Source organism: Bos indicus x Bos taurus, chromosome 5 (assembly GCF_003369695.1).
Source record: "Bos indicus x Bos taurus breed Angus x Brahman F1 hybrid chromosome 5, Bos_hybrid_MaternalHap_v2.0, whole genome shotgun sequence".
Classification (NCBI taxonomy): Eukaryota; Metazoa; Chordata; class Mammalia; order Artiodactyla; family Bovidae; genus Bos; species Bos indicus x Bos taurus.
This window is the reverse complement of record NC_040080.1, coordinates 62,788,025-62,800,518: the sequence shown is the minus strand read 5'-3', so window position 1 is coordinate 62,800,518 and position 12,494 is coordinate 62,788,025. Positions and strand designations below refer to the sequence as shown.

The window sequence follows — 12,494 nt, the reverse complement described above, 5'->3', positions numbered from 1 at the left end:
GAAACTGCGGGCCCAGGTATAAAGAAGGGAGGTTGGGTAGGGATGAGGAGGACCAAGGTAGGGAGCTTTGAAGAGATGATCTGTTCTATGGAGAACAGGAACTAAGACTGCAGCAGAGTGGAGAACAAACAAACAAAACAAAAACCTTAGACAGCTGGTTCCTTCCAAGATAGGAGCATCTCAACCTTTCATCGATTCTTCCTCTATAAAATAGGATCGCTTTGCCTGCCCTCACTGGTTGTGAGGATTACACAGCAGTCATTCAGTAAGGGCTTTCACAGGCTCCTTCTTCACAGTTCTTTGCTCTACTTTCTGATTTTCCAGAGCGGTGATTAACTTCATCCCATACTTTAGCCTATCCTGTTCTCCAAAATGTTTTTCTGATGTCATTTCCACAGCAAAATTCAAAACTCCTTGAGAGCAGAGGTGGTGTCACCTCTCTTCCTCAGAGGAAGTGGCCCAGTTTTTACTTCCCTACCGAACATGTAGCCAGTGGCAGGTCTAGGAGATGCAAAGAAAAACAAGACTTACTCCTGGGTTTCCCTGGTGGTCCAGTGGTTAATAATCCATCTACCAATGCAAGGGACATGAGTTCGATCCCTGGTCCAGGAAGATCCCACGCTCTGCTGAGCAGCTAAGCCCGTGCACCACGACTACTGAGCTTCATGCTCTGGAGCCTGTGCTAGGCAACAAGAGAAGCAACTGCAAGGAGAAGCTCAGCTCTTGCACCACAACTAGAAAGTAGCCTCACCCTGCTCTCTGCAACTTGAGAAAGCCTGGCACAGTGCAGCAACAAAGACCCAGCGCAGCCAAAAAAAGAACAACGAAAAACCAACCAAACAGCAATAGAAAAACTTAGCCCTCCTTTTCAGGAAGCATATAGAGTAGATAGGACACTAGGTAAACAATCTTGGCTAAAATTCCAGTCCAGATGCCGGCTTGATATTGCCATTTACAAACACCCTCAATCATAGATGAAATATGGTAAACAAAGAACAAAGAACGTCTCTCCCCTGAATTGTGCCCCCATTCTGCTATTTCATTTTAGTGAATGACAATCACCTAGGTCAGAAACCTGGATGTAGCCTTTGCCCTCTATTTCTTGATCATCTCCACAGTATCTCTGTACAAATGTTTCCTCTTCTTGGAACAACTCCCCCTCCTACCTCCGTTCCCTCCCTCCCTCCCCTCAATTTACTCTTTCTTCAGGTCTCAGTATAGATGAGATTTTGGATATGCCTTTCAGGAGTCCATTCCTGACTCCCAAGTGTACAGTAGATGCTTCTCCTAGCTATATCTAAGTCCTGTGTGTTGTGGGGCTTACTCACATAGCTTCTAGACTCAAACTGAGGTTGCCTGGGTTTAAGACGCAGCTGTCCCGTTTTTCTGGCTGTGTGAACTTGACTCTCTGCCTCAGATTCCTTATCTGTAAGGTGGAGATGACAATACTGGACCTATTTTATAAGGTTATGAAGATTAACTGCCTGACACCCAATTCTAAATGAGATAATTAGTCATTACTATCACCCAACTTATCAGTCTCACACTGTGAGACCCAAGAAAGCCAGAAATTTTTTCAAAGAATTCTTTCAGTTCAGTTCAGTCACTCAGTCATGTCTGACTATTTGCGACCCCATGAATTGCAGCACGCCAGGCCTCCCTGTCCATCACCAACTCCTGGAGTCCACCCAAAGCCATGTCCATCCAACCATCTCATCCTCTGTCGTCCCCTTCTCCTCCTGCCCTCAATCTTTCCCAGGATCAGGGTCTTTTCAAATGAGTCAGCTCTTACGCATCAGGTGGCCAAAGTATTGGAGTTTCAGCTTCAACATAAGTCCTTCCAGTGAACACCCAGGACTGATCTGCTTTAGGATGGACTGGTTGGATCTCCTTGCAGTCCAAGGGACTCTCAAGAATCTTCTCTAACACCACAGTTCAAAAGCATCAATTCTTTGGGGCTCAGCTTTCTTTATAGTCCAACTCTCACATCCATACATGACCACTGGAAAAACCATAGCCTTGACTAGATGGACCTTTGTTGGCAATGTCTCTGCTTTTGAATATGCTGTCTAGGTTGGTCATAACTTTCCTTCCAAGGAGTAAGCGTCTTTTAATTTCATGGCCGCAGTCACCATCTGCAGTGATTTTGGAGCCCAGAAAAATAAAGTCAGCCACTGTTTCCACCGTTTCCCCATCTATTTGCCATGAAGTGATGGGACTGGATGCCATGATCTTAGTTTTCTGAATGTTGAGCTTTAAGCCAACTTTTTCACTCTCCACTTTCACTTTCATCAAGAGGCTCTTTAGTTCTTCACTTTCTGCCATAAGGGTGGTGTCACTGCATATCTGAGGTTATTGATATTTCTCCCAGCAATCTTCTTTAGTGACTTTGAATAAAGAATGAATGAATCCTGCTCGCTGGCTCTGGTCAGAGTCCCGTTAGGGAAAGAAAACTGTACATGTATGGCCAGAAGGAGTTATGAGTATCTGCCAAATACTAGAGAGCAAGAGTTGGGAACTTGTGACACAGAAAGGATTTCTGCTTCCTGGCTTCCCGCGGATTCCAGGACTGCATTTAATCCAATGAGTGGGCAAGACTGCCATCTGGTGGTGGAATCTGGAATTTCTGCTTCTTGGAAGTGGGACTAAAACGGACCTTTTTTCTTCCCCCATACTTGGCGTATTTTTCACTTTAGATTTCTAGTCTGAGAAGTTCTATATCATAATGTATTAAGGCTTGCTCCTCTCTCCACCCTCTCCTACATCTTGCTTCTTTCCTTGAGTTCCCTCAAGCTTGGTAATGTTGGGTTGGGTTCCCTTGGGTTGCAGGTAATCCCCGGGAGTTCTTTTTCAGGAACTTCAGATTTCCAGCTGTTCTAGACCCAGTCCCGAGGAGGGAACGCTACTGGCTTTACGGCAAAGGAGTTAGGAGAGATGTGGACATTTAGTTCTTTCCTCACCACACTAGCTAACCAGGGTTTGTGGCCCCGCCCACTGCTCTGGTCTCCCAGGCAACTGTCTTCCAGCCAAGGGTGCCCCTCTCCCGGTGTTACCCAGGCAACCTTCAGTCCCGCCTCCTTTAAGGTCCTGACTGGTTCATAGCAAAAGTAGGTTGAAGCCCACCAGGAGGCATTGAGCTTTGAAGGTTGTGAGTTGCCGGGAGAGAAGCAGAGATGAGGTTTCAGGAGCTGCTGGAGAGAAAAGGTGTTCGTGTAGCCTTGGGTAGCGGGGCCGTTACGTTATATCCTCAGGAAAGAAAAAAAGAGAGTGAAGTCGCTCAGTCATGTCTGACTCTTTGCGACCCTATGGACTGTAGCCTACCAGGCTTGTCTTCTCTGTCCATGGGATTCTTCAGGCAAGAATACTGGAGTGGGTTACCATTTCCTTCTTCAGGGGATCTTCCTGACCCAGGGATCGAACCCGAGTCTCCCGCATTGGGGGCAGGCTCTTTAACCTCTGAGCCATCAGGGACCCTCAGGAAAAGGAGCTGTAAATCCTGGAAGCCAGGTCAGCAGGGCTCTAGGCTAGAGGCACCTGGTCCACTCTCAGAGTTGCAGACTCCAGCACGGGGCGGGGGTGGGGGCGGGGGCGGTGCGGGAGGGACTGGTGGGAGCTGGGTGGGGGGCACTTGGGGGGAGCCACTCTAAGGGTAAAGGGGCACTGCTACCGTTCAGGCCACCCCACACTCAAACTGCCTGGTCCATCAGAGCTGGATTCAGTGGGCAGTAACTCATGACCCCTGACCACCCCCGCCCCCCCACCCCCCCCCACCCCCGCCACACACACACTTCTTCCTCCTAAAGGCCCTAATTCTAGGGTCAGTGGACTCATTCCCTGGCACTGCAGGTCTTTCCAAGGAGCGGGAGGGCTGGGCTATTGAGAAGCAGCTGGGGAGGGGGATTCCCTAGTCGGGAAAGACTTTCCCCTCCTGGCCTTCCCTGCAGGAGCCTCTGGGGGTGTGGTGTGAGGAGGCTATTCTGGGCTGGGGAGAGTCTGTTGGTGGAATGGATCCTCCCAGGTCCTTGCCACATACCCTGAAGCCCTCAGAGAGAAGCTCACTGTGTAATTACAATCATCTCCCTCACCGCATTCTAAACTATCATTATCTTCCCTGGATCTCCCCAAGCTGTGTTAACCACTTTGAACCCGAGGCACTCTGAGAGAAGTAGGAGGTTGGGAGGAGGGACCCAAAGTTCACTTTTGGAGGGTTGGGGGTGGAGGTGGGTGGGATACAAGTGGGGAACCCTGAGGATCACTTGGAGTCACGTCTTCCTCCCGTGCCCCTGCCCCTCTCCGCTCCCCACTACCTATCGGAGCAGGCCGAGCCCTCCCTGTCCTGGGGTGCACCCTCTTTCCGCTTTCACTCTTGGTCTCTCTGGGCCTGCCCACCTCTTCCTGTCTTTCTTTCCTATTTCTGCTTTTCCAGGCCCAAGTGGTGGGGTCCTGCTGGGGGCGGTGGGCCCAGGCTGGTCCTGTGGCCCAACCATCCTGGCATGAGGCACCACTATTTCAGTTGCAGGCCTGAGAAAGGGAGGGGTGTGAGCGCAGAGTCTGCTTCCCCGGGGACTAAGCCCTGGTGGATGAGCTGACCCAGCCCCAAGGAAGAGAGATTCTAGCTAACCAGCCGCCCTGCATTGCCTCTTTCTCCTTTCTCCCAGATTCTGATCTGCTCCCTCCCAGAAGAAACCATAGTTGTGTCAATCTCTGCCCCCTGGGCAGGTCCTGGCGCCAGAACCACACATCAGGGAGCTCCTGCCCCAGGAGGTGCATGAAGAGGCCTTAGGCTGGACCTGCCCACCCTGCCCAGTCACCGGTCAGACATCTGATTGACCCCATTGGTAACAGTGACGAGGGCTGGGAGGAGGTTGGGACAGGAATCCGGCAAGGGAGAATGAGGGGCGAGAGGTCAGGCGCTGGGGGCCCCAGAAGTAGGGAAAGGAACAGGTAAAAAGAGAGCAGAGTGCTGAGGATCCAGCCTGGCAGTGGGGGCTGGGGTGGGGTGGAGCTGGGACCAGAACCCTGGGCCAAGGCCAAGGTGGGTAGGAGGTGTCGAAGGAGATTGGCTTGTCCCTTCCAACCCTTTCCTTGGCCATCTAAAGAGGGGTGGCACCCAGGTATTACTCAAAACAAAATCATTTGAACTCCCATGAGTCTAAAACCGGTATGATCAAGAGTTATCATTCTTTTTTTAAAAAGTTTTTATTTTGTATATTTGGAGAAGGCAATGGCAACCCACTCCAGTACTCTTGCCTGGAAAATCTCATGGGCAGAGGAGCCTGGTGGGCTGCAGTCCATGGGGTCTTGAAGAGTCGGACACGACTGAGCGACTTCACTTTCACTTTTCACTTTCATGCACTGGAGAAGGAAATGGCAACCCACTCCAGTGTTCTTACTTGGAGAATCCCAGGGACAACGGAGCCTGGTGGGCTGCTGTCTATGGGGTTGCACAGAGTCGGACACGACTGAATCGACTTAGCAGCAGCAGCATAGCTGATTAACAATGTTATGACAGTTTCAGGTGAGCAGCAAAGGGACTCAACCATACATATACTTGTATCCATTCTCCCCTAAACTCCCCTCCCACCCAGGCTGCCACACATTGAGTAGAGTTTCATGTGCTATACAGTACGTCCTTGTTGGCTATACATTTTAAATATAGCAAGGCGTACATGTCCATCTCAACCTCCCTAACTATCCCTTCCTCTCATCCTTCCTCTCCTCCCCTGGCAACTGTAAGCTCATTCTTGAAGTCTGTTTCTGTTTTGTAATTTCATTTAAGACTTATCATTTTTAAAGTATATTGTCATCCTGCTCATTTAACTTACATGCAGAGTACATCATGTGAAATGCCAGGCTGAATGAATCACAAACTGGAATCAAGATTGCCAGGAGAAACATCTACAGTCTAAAATATGCAGATGATAGCACTCTGATGGCAGAAAGTAAAGAGGAGCTAAATAGCTTCTTGATGAGGGTGAAAGAGGAGAGTGAAAAAGCTGGCTTAAAACTAAACATTCAAAAAATGAAAATCATGGCATCCAGTGCCGTCACTTTGTGGCACACAGAAGGAGAAAAAGTGGAAGCAGTGATACATTTTATTTTCTCGGGCTCCAAAATCACTGGGGATGGTGACTGCTGCCATGAAATTAAAAGACGTTTGCTCCTAGGAAGAAAAGCTATGACAAACTTGGACACCATATTAAAAAGCAGAAACATCACTTTGTAGACAAAGATCCATGTAGTCAAAGCTATGGTTTTTCCAGTAGTCATATATGTATTTGAGAGTTGGACCATAAAGAAGACTGAGCACCAAAGAATTGGTGCTTTTGAATTGTGGTGCTGGAGGAGACTCTTGAGAGTTCCTTGGACTGCAAGGAGATTAAACCCATCAGTCTTAAAGGAAATCAACCCTGAATATTCATTGGAAGGACCGATGCTGAAGCTGAAGCGCCAATACTTTGATCACGTGATGTGAAGACCCAATTCATTGGAAAAGACCCTGATGCTGGGAAAGATTGATGGGAAAAGGAGAAGAGGGGGCAGAGGATGAGATGCTTAGATCACCGACTCATTAGACATGAGTTTGAGCAAACACTGGGAGATAGTGGAGGACAGAGGAGTCTGGTGTGCATGGGGTCACAAAGAGTTGGACCCGATATAGAGACTGAATAACAACAATACTTAAGGTAACAGAACTGTCCCTTTCATTCTCCTCTGATGCTCACAACTGTCCTGTGCTGTGAGGAAGGCAGTGGGAGAAGCTGCGGTTCAGGGAGGGCGAGAGTTTAGCCAAAGTCACCTACTCATGTAGGGCAGAGCCTGTCTGTCACCAAAGCTTCTGACCTCAGGGTGTTGCTTGCTGGTGGCAAACATGGTGCATGCGGCACCAGAGTTGCTGTGTCAAGACCCTGGTTCTCACTTGCAGGATGTACTTGAGTCCATGGCTTCATCTCTCTGAGCCTTCCTTTCCTCACAGTGAGGAGGTGAGCAGACTGGCAATGATGTTCCCCTGGGTACCATAGTGCAGTGAGCTGGTCTTGCCCCGAGCTGGGGTTGGCCCCACAGTGACTGGAGTCTCCTCTTTGTGCCTCTAGACTCAGGCAGTCAGAACATCTCCAGGCTTGCCCTTGTTTTGATCTAGCCCTGAGATCTGAGAGCTGCTCTCAAGCACCCCTACCTCCCTCCTATCCAAAGCTAGGGCTTCTGGATTGCAATCTCAGGTCCCCAGTTCAGACCCGACCTCTGGATCTGAAGTTCCCACGTCACCCTTCCTGTCCTCCCAGTGAAGAGGGCATCCTTTTTACTTCTCTCTCCCATCCCTGTCTCCTCCTCCTGCCTTCTCCCTACCCTGTACCTCATCCTTCTTCTCTGTTTCCCCTGCCCTCTCCCCCAACTTCTCCCTTGTCTTCCCCTCTTCTATTTGCTCCTGTGTCTCCACACTCCTCTCCCACCCTCCTCAGCTCTCCCCTTCTCTTCCCTCCTCTCCTTCCTCATGCCTCCTGGCTCCTCTCCCGTGCTCCCGTACCCCTAAGGACCTCGACAGGCAGGAGTTCACTGGGACCTCCCTTTCCCACCAGAGCACCTGAGAGAGGGGCGGGTAAGAATGGGGGCAGAGAGCTGAGGACCCAGCCTAGCAGCCTCACCTCTGGGCCGGCCCCTCCTAGTGGGGCTCAGGCCAGGGGCCTGCTGAGTGGAGGGGACAAGAGGTCTGTTGCAGATCTGGGCTGTGGGAGGCCCTGGGTGCTGGCTGCAAGCTGCTGTGCATTGCACTGGGTCTGGGCAATGCCTACGTGCTCTCAGATGGCACCACCCTTTCTTGGGACACCTGTGGCCTCCATGCCCTGCTGCTGGCTCTGGTTGGAGAGCTAGAGAGTAGCTTGGTTCCGCTGTGTGGGGAGAGGGAGGGGAGTGGGAGGGGAGAAGCCTACCCCAGCTCACCCACCACTGACCGGTGCCAGGCACCCAAGGGACAGAAGCCTGAGCAATCAAGTGTATGTATGTATCTGTGTGCTCAGTTACTTAGTCATCTCCTACTCTTTGTGGCCTCTTGGACTGTAGCCTGCCAGGCTCCTCTGCCCATGGAATTTTCCAGGCAAGAATCCTGGAGTGGGTTGCTATTTCCCTCTCTAGGGGATTTTCCTGACCCGTATCTCTTGCATCTCCTGCACTGGCATGCGGGTTCTTTACCCTGGGAAGTCCAGCTAGTCAGGTGACATTTCTGGACACTAGGCCTTGGAGTTGGTGCTGGAGGCTCTGAAGGATGTGATGTTAAGGGCCAGGTCTGAGGTCAGCTGCCTCCCCACTCAGAGGTACCCAGGGCTCTATGCCAACTTTCCCAGCTAGCGGGGAAGGCCATTCTTTTTAAAAAAAATAGTGTCATTGACATAGAGAAGAGACTGGTGGTTGCCAAGGGGGAGAGGGTTAGGGGAGGGATCGAGTGGGAGGTTGGGGTTAGCAGATATAAGGTTTTTGACCCCCACTTTTTATTTATGCTTTTGGCGGTGTTGAGTCATGTGGGATCTTAGTTCCCAATTGTTGTTGTTCAGTCACTCAGTTGTGTCCAACTCTTTGTGACCCCATGGACTGCAGTGCACCAGGCCTCCCTGTCCCTCACCATCTCCCGAAGTCTGCCCAAGTTCATGTCCATTGCATCGGTGATGCCATCTTAATTCCCAGAGCAGGGATCAAACCTGTGCCCCTTGGAGTGGAAGAATGGAGTCCTAACCACTGGACTGCTAGGGAATTCCCCGAGCTTTTATATATAGAATGGATAAACAACAAGGTCTTACTGTGTGGCACAGGGAACCATGTTCAATGTCCTGGGATAAACCATAATGGAAAAGAATATAAGAAAGAATATATGTGTATAACCAAACCACTTTGCTGGACAGCAGCAGTTAACCCAACACTGTAAGTCAACTAAACTTCAATACAAAATTTTGTGTTAAAATATACATAACACAAAATTTACCATTTTAACTGTTTTTAAAGTGTTCAGTGGCTCTCAGTACATCCATGTGTTGTGCAGCTGTCACCACCGTCTGTCTCCGGATTTTTTTATCTTCTGAATCAGAAGCTGTATACCCAGTGGAACAATAACAATAACAGTCTCTATGAACATGACTAGGAATGTGACTGCTGCTGCTGCTGCTGCTACTGCTGCTAAGTCACTTCAGTCGTGTCCAACGACCCCATAGACGGCAGCCCATCAGGCTCCTCTGTCCCTGGGATTCTCTAGGCAAGAACACTGGAGTGGGTTGCCATTTCCTTCTCCAATGCATGAAAGTGAAAAGTGAAAGTGAAGTCGCTCAGTCATGCCCGACTCTTAGTGACCCCATGGACTGCCGCCTACCAGGCTCCTCCATCCATGGGATTTTCCAGGCAAGAGTACTGGAGTGGGGTACCATTGGAATGTGACTAGGAATGGACTTTTCTTGCCGTCCCCCTTCCAGCTCCACACAGATCTGTTCCCCTGGGTCTCCTTGGCCCCATTCTTTCTCTCCCAGCTGCTGCCAGCATGCCACCCTGGCCGCAGTGTGTTTCCAGCCCTCCCCCTGGTGTTCCTCTAGGAGGGTCCCATCCTCCTGAGCCACCTCCCAGCTCCACCCCTGCCTGTCTGGAGGCCTCCACACTCACCCAGGGGGTGCTCAGGATCCTGCCCTGGCTCTGCTCTGGAAAATGCCACCCCACCCAATGGCCTTCTCTTGCTTCTCACCTTTCTTTACTATTCAGTGCTTCTGGCCACTGTCCCCTTCTCCTACTCTGAAATTCTCTTTTCTCTTGGCCTCTGAGAAAGTGAGACAGAGGAAGAAGCAGAGGCTCTGGAACCCCCAGAGATCTGGGTTCAAATCCTAACAATGCCTTTTACTAGCTTGGACTCAGGCCATGTCACTCCCTGTCTCTGAGCCTCAGTTTCCTTATCTCTGCTCAGATGATAAAGAATCTGCTTGCAATGCAGGAGACCCAGGTTCGTACTCTGGGTTGGGGAAATCCCCTGGAGAAGGGAATGGCTACCCGCTCCAGTATTGTTGCCTGGAGAATTCCGTGGACAGAGGAGCCTGGCTGGCTACAATCCATGAGGTTTCAAAGAGTCAGACACGACTGAGTGACTAACACTTTCACTTTCGAAACAGGACAAATCACACAGCCCTCCTGGGTTGTCATTAGGATTGAGAGAACTCATGGCTCTAAGTGCCGGGCACTGGGCCTGGCAGAGTGAGGAGCCCAGCTCTGCAACTTTCTTTCCCTTTCGGATCACTCACTGCTACTAACCCCTCCCCCATTTTCCTTACACGCAAGGGTTTTCTGAAATCCTGTCTCAGTGTTCTCTCACCCTGGCCTTCACCCATCTGTGCATTTGCTGTTGTTGTCACTCAGTTACGTCTGACTCTTTGCGATCCCATGGACTGTAGCCCACCAGGCTCCTCTGTCCATGGAATTTTCCAGGCAAGAATACTGAAGTGGGTAACCATTCCCTTCTCCAGGGGATCTTCCTGACCCAGGGATCGAACTCATGTCTCCTGCATTGGCAGGCGGAGTCTTTACCCCTGAGTCACCAGGGATGCTCTGTCTGTGAATTTCAATATCACTTTCTCTCTCTAGTCTGACTACTCCTCTCTCCTGAGTCTCACATTCCTAATTCCAGGTGGGACATCTCTACCCGGCTGCACCTTATGTGTCTCCTGCCTTTGGTGACCACCACCTCTCCCTTGGGCTCCCAGGTCTGGAAACTTTGAGTTATCTCAGAGTCTTCCCACTTCCTCTTCTGCTCCCACAGGTAGGCAGTCACCTTGTTTTGATTTTCTCTCTGAAAGGCCCCTCCAAGGATTTCCCCTCCTTTCCCTGGTTGTGGCCTTTATCAGCCCTCCCGTGGACCAAGATGTGCCAGCATTCATTCCTCCTCCTTTCAGCAGGAGGTCGGCATTCACCCTCTTGGTAATTTCCCACCCTCCCCTTTGCCCTGAGAACACACCCTACACAGCCACTAGGTTCTTAACAGTCGTGTCACCCAGACTGTCTTCTTTTTTTTAATTTAAATTTATTTTAATTTCAGGCTAATTACTTTACAATATTGTAGTGGTTTTTGCCATATATTGACACCTATCAGCCATGGGTGTACATGTCAGACTGTCTTCTTTTCACTTCATCTGTTGTTTTGTGAAGTATTCCAAGGTCGATTACAGATGTGACATTTCACCCTGAAACATTTTAGTATGCATCTTTAAAAAAATAGAGAAAATTTCCTATATAATCGTACTATCATTAATAACATTATTTTCTCGTGTCTAATCTTCTGTTATATTCATATTTGCCTAGTTGTTCCAATACGTTGGCCACCTGTGGAGAAGGGCTGATTCACTGGAAAAGACCCTGATGCTGGGAAAGATTGAGGGCAGGAGGAGAAGGGGACAACAAAGGATGAGATGATTGGACGGGATCATTGACTCAATGGACATGAGTGTGAGCAAGCTCCGGGAGATGGAGAAGGACAGGGAAGGCTGGCAGACTGCAGTCCATGGGGTCACAAAGAGTCAGACATGACTTAGCAACTGAATGACAAGTTCTTCCTAAAATGTCTTTAGATTCAGTCAACGACCAAGCATTATGCTTAGTGTTTTGGTAGCTAAAGTTTCTCAGTCTTGACTGCAGACCACCTCCCTGCCCACCATTTGTCACCACATCCTTCCCCAGCCCTGTGAGCCAGCCAACCCCAATATGCCACGAGGGATCTTTAGTTCCCATGCCCCTGCACTGGAAGGGCTTCGTTTTTTTAATTGATTTATTTTTGGCTGCGCTGGGTCTTCATTGCTGCATGTGGGCTTTCTCCACTTGTGGTGTGTGGGCTTCTCATCACAGTGTCTTCTCTTGTTGCAGAACACAGGCTCTAGGGAGTGCAGGCTTCAGTAGTTGTGTTACACAGGCTTAGCTGCCCTATGGCATGTGGGATCTTCCTGGACCAGAGATCGAACTAGTGTCTCCTGCACTGCAAGGCAGATTCTTAACCACTGGACCACCAGGAAAGTTCCTGCCATGGACTTTTAAAACTAATCCTTTTTACACTTGACCCTTTCCTTGTCCCTGGAACTGAGCGACTGCCCTTTTATTGTTTAAGGTCACCTCAGAGAGTAGGGCTTCCCAAGTGGCACTTGTGGTAAAGAACTCAACTGCCAATGCAGGAGACATAAGAGGCGCAGGTTCGATCCCTGTGTCAGGAAGATCCCTTGGAGGAAGGTATGGCAACCCACTCCAGTATTCTTGCCTGGAGAATCCCTTGGACAGAGGAGCCTGGTGGGCTACAGTCCATGGGGTCACAAAGAGTCGGATACGACTGAGTGACTAACACATACACCTCAGAGAGCACCAAGCACCTCGGTGAAATTCATTCTTTTTTGTTTTTCTCTGGGGCAGAGGCACCACCCGTCCCTCCCTCTGAGCTCATCCAGCTGCCACCAGGGGTTTCTGCCTCTGTTCACAGCGTGGGCTTGCTTCTGCCT

At 50.0% G+C, this 12,494-nt stretch overlaps 1 long non-coding RNA gene across 1 annotated transcript; it reads left to right on the top strand.

The window, feature by feature from the left end:
• The first annotated feature begins 3,399 nt into the window (after positions 1-3,399).
• LOC113892796 lies at positions 3,400-11,394 on the top strand. Its single transcript, XR_003511139.1, has 3 exons — positions 3,400-3,507; positions 4,659-4,813; positions 10,646-11,394. It is a non-coding gene; the product is annotated as an uncharacterized LOC113892796 (long non-coding RNA).
• Positions 11,395-12,494: the final 1,100 nt, after the last annotated feature.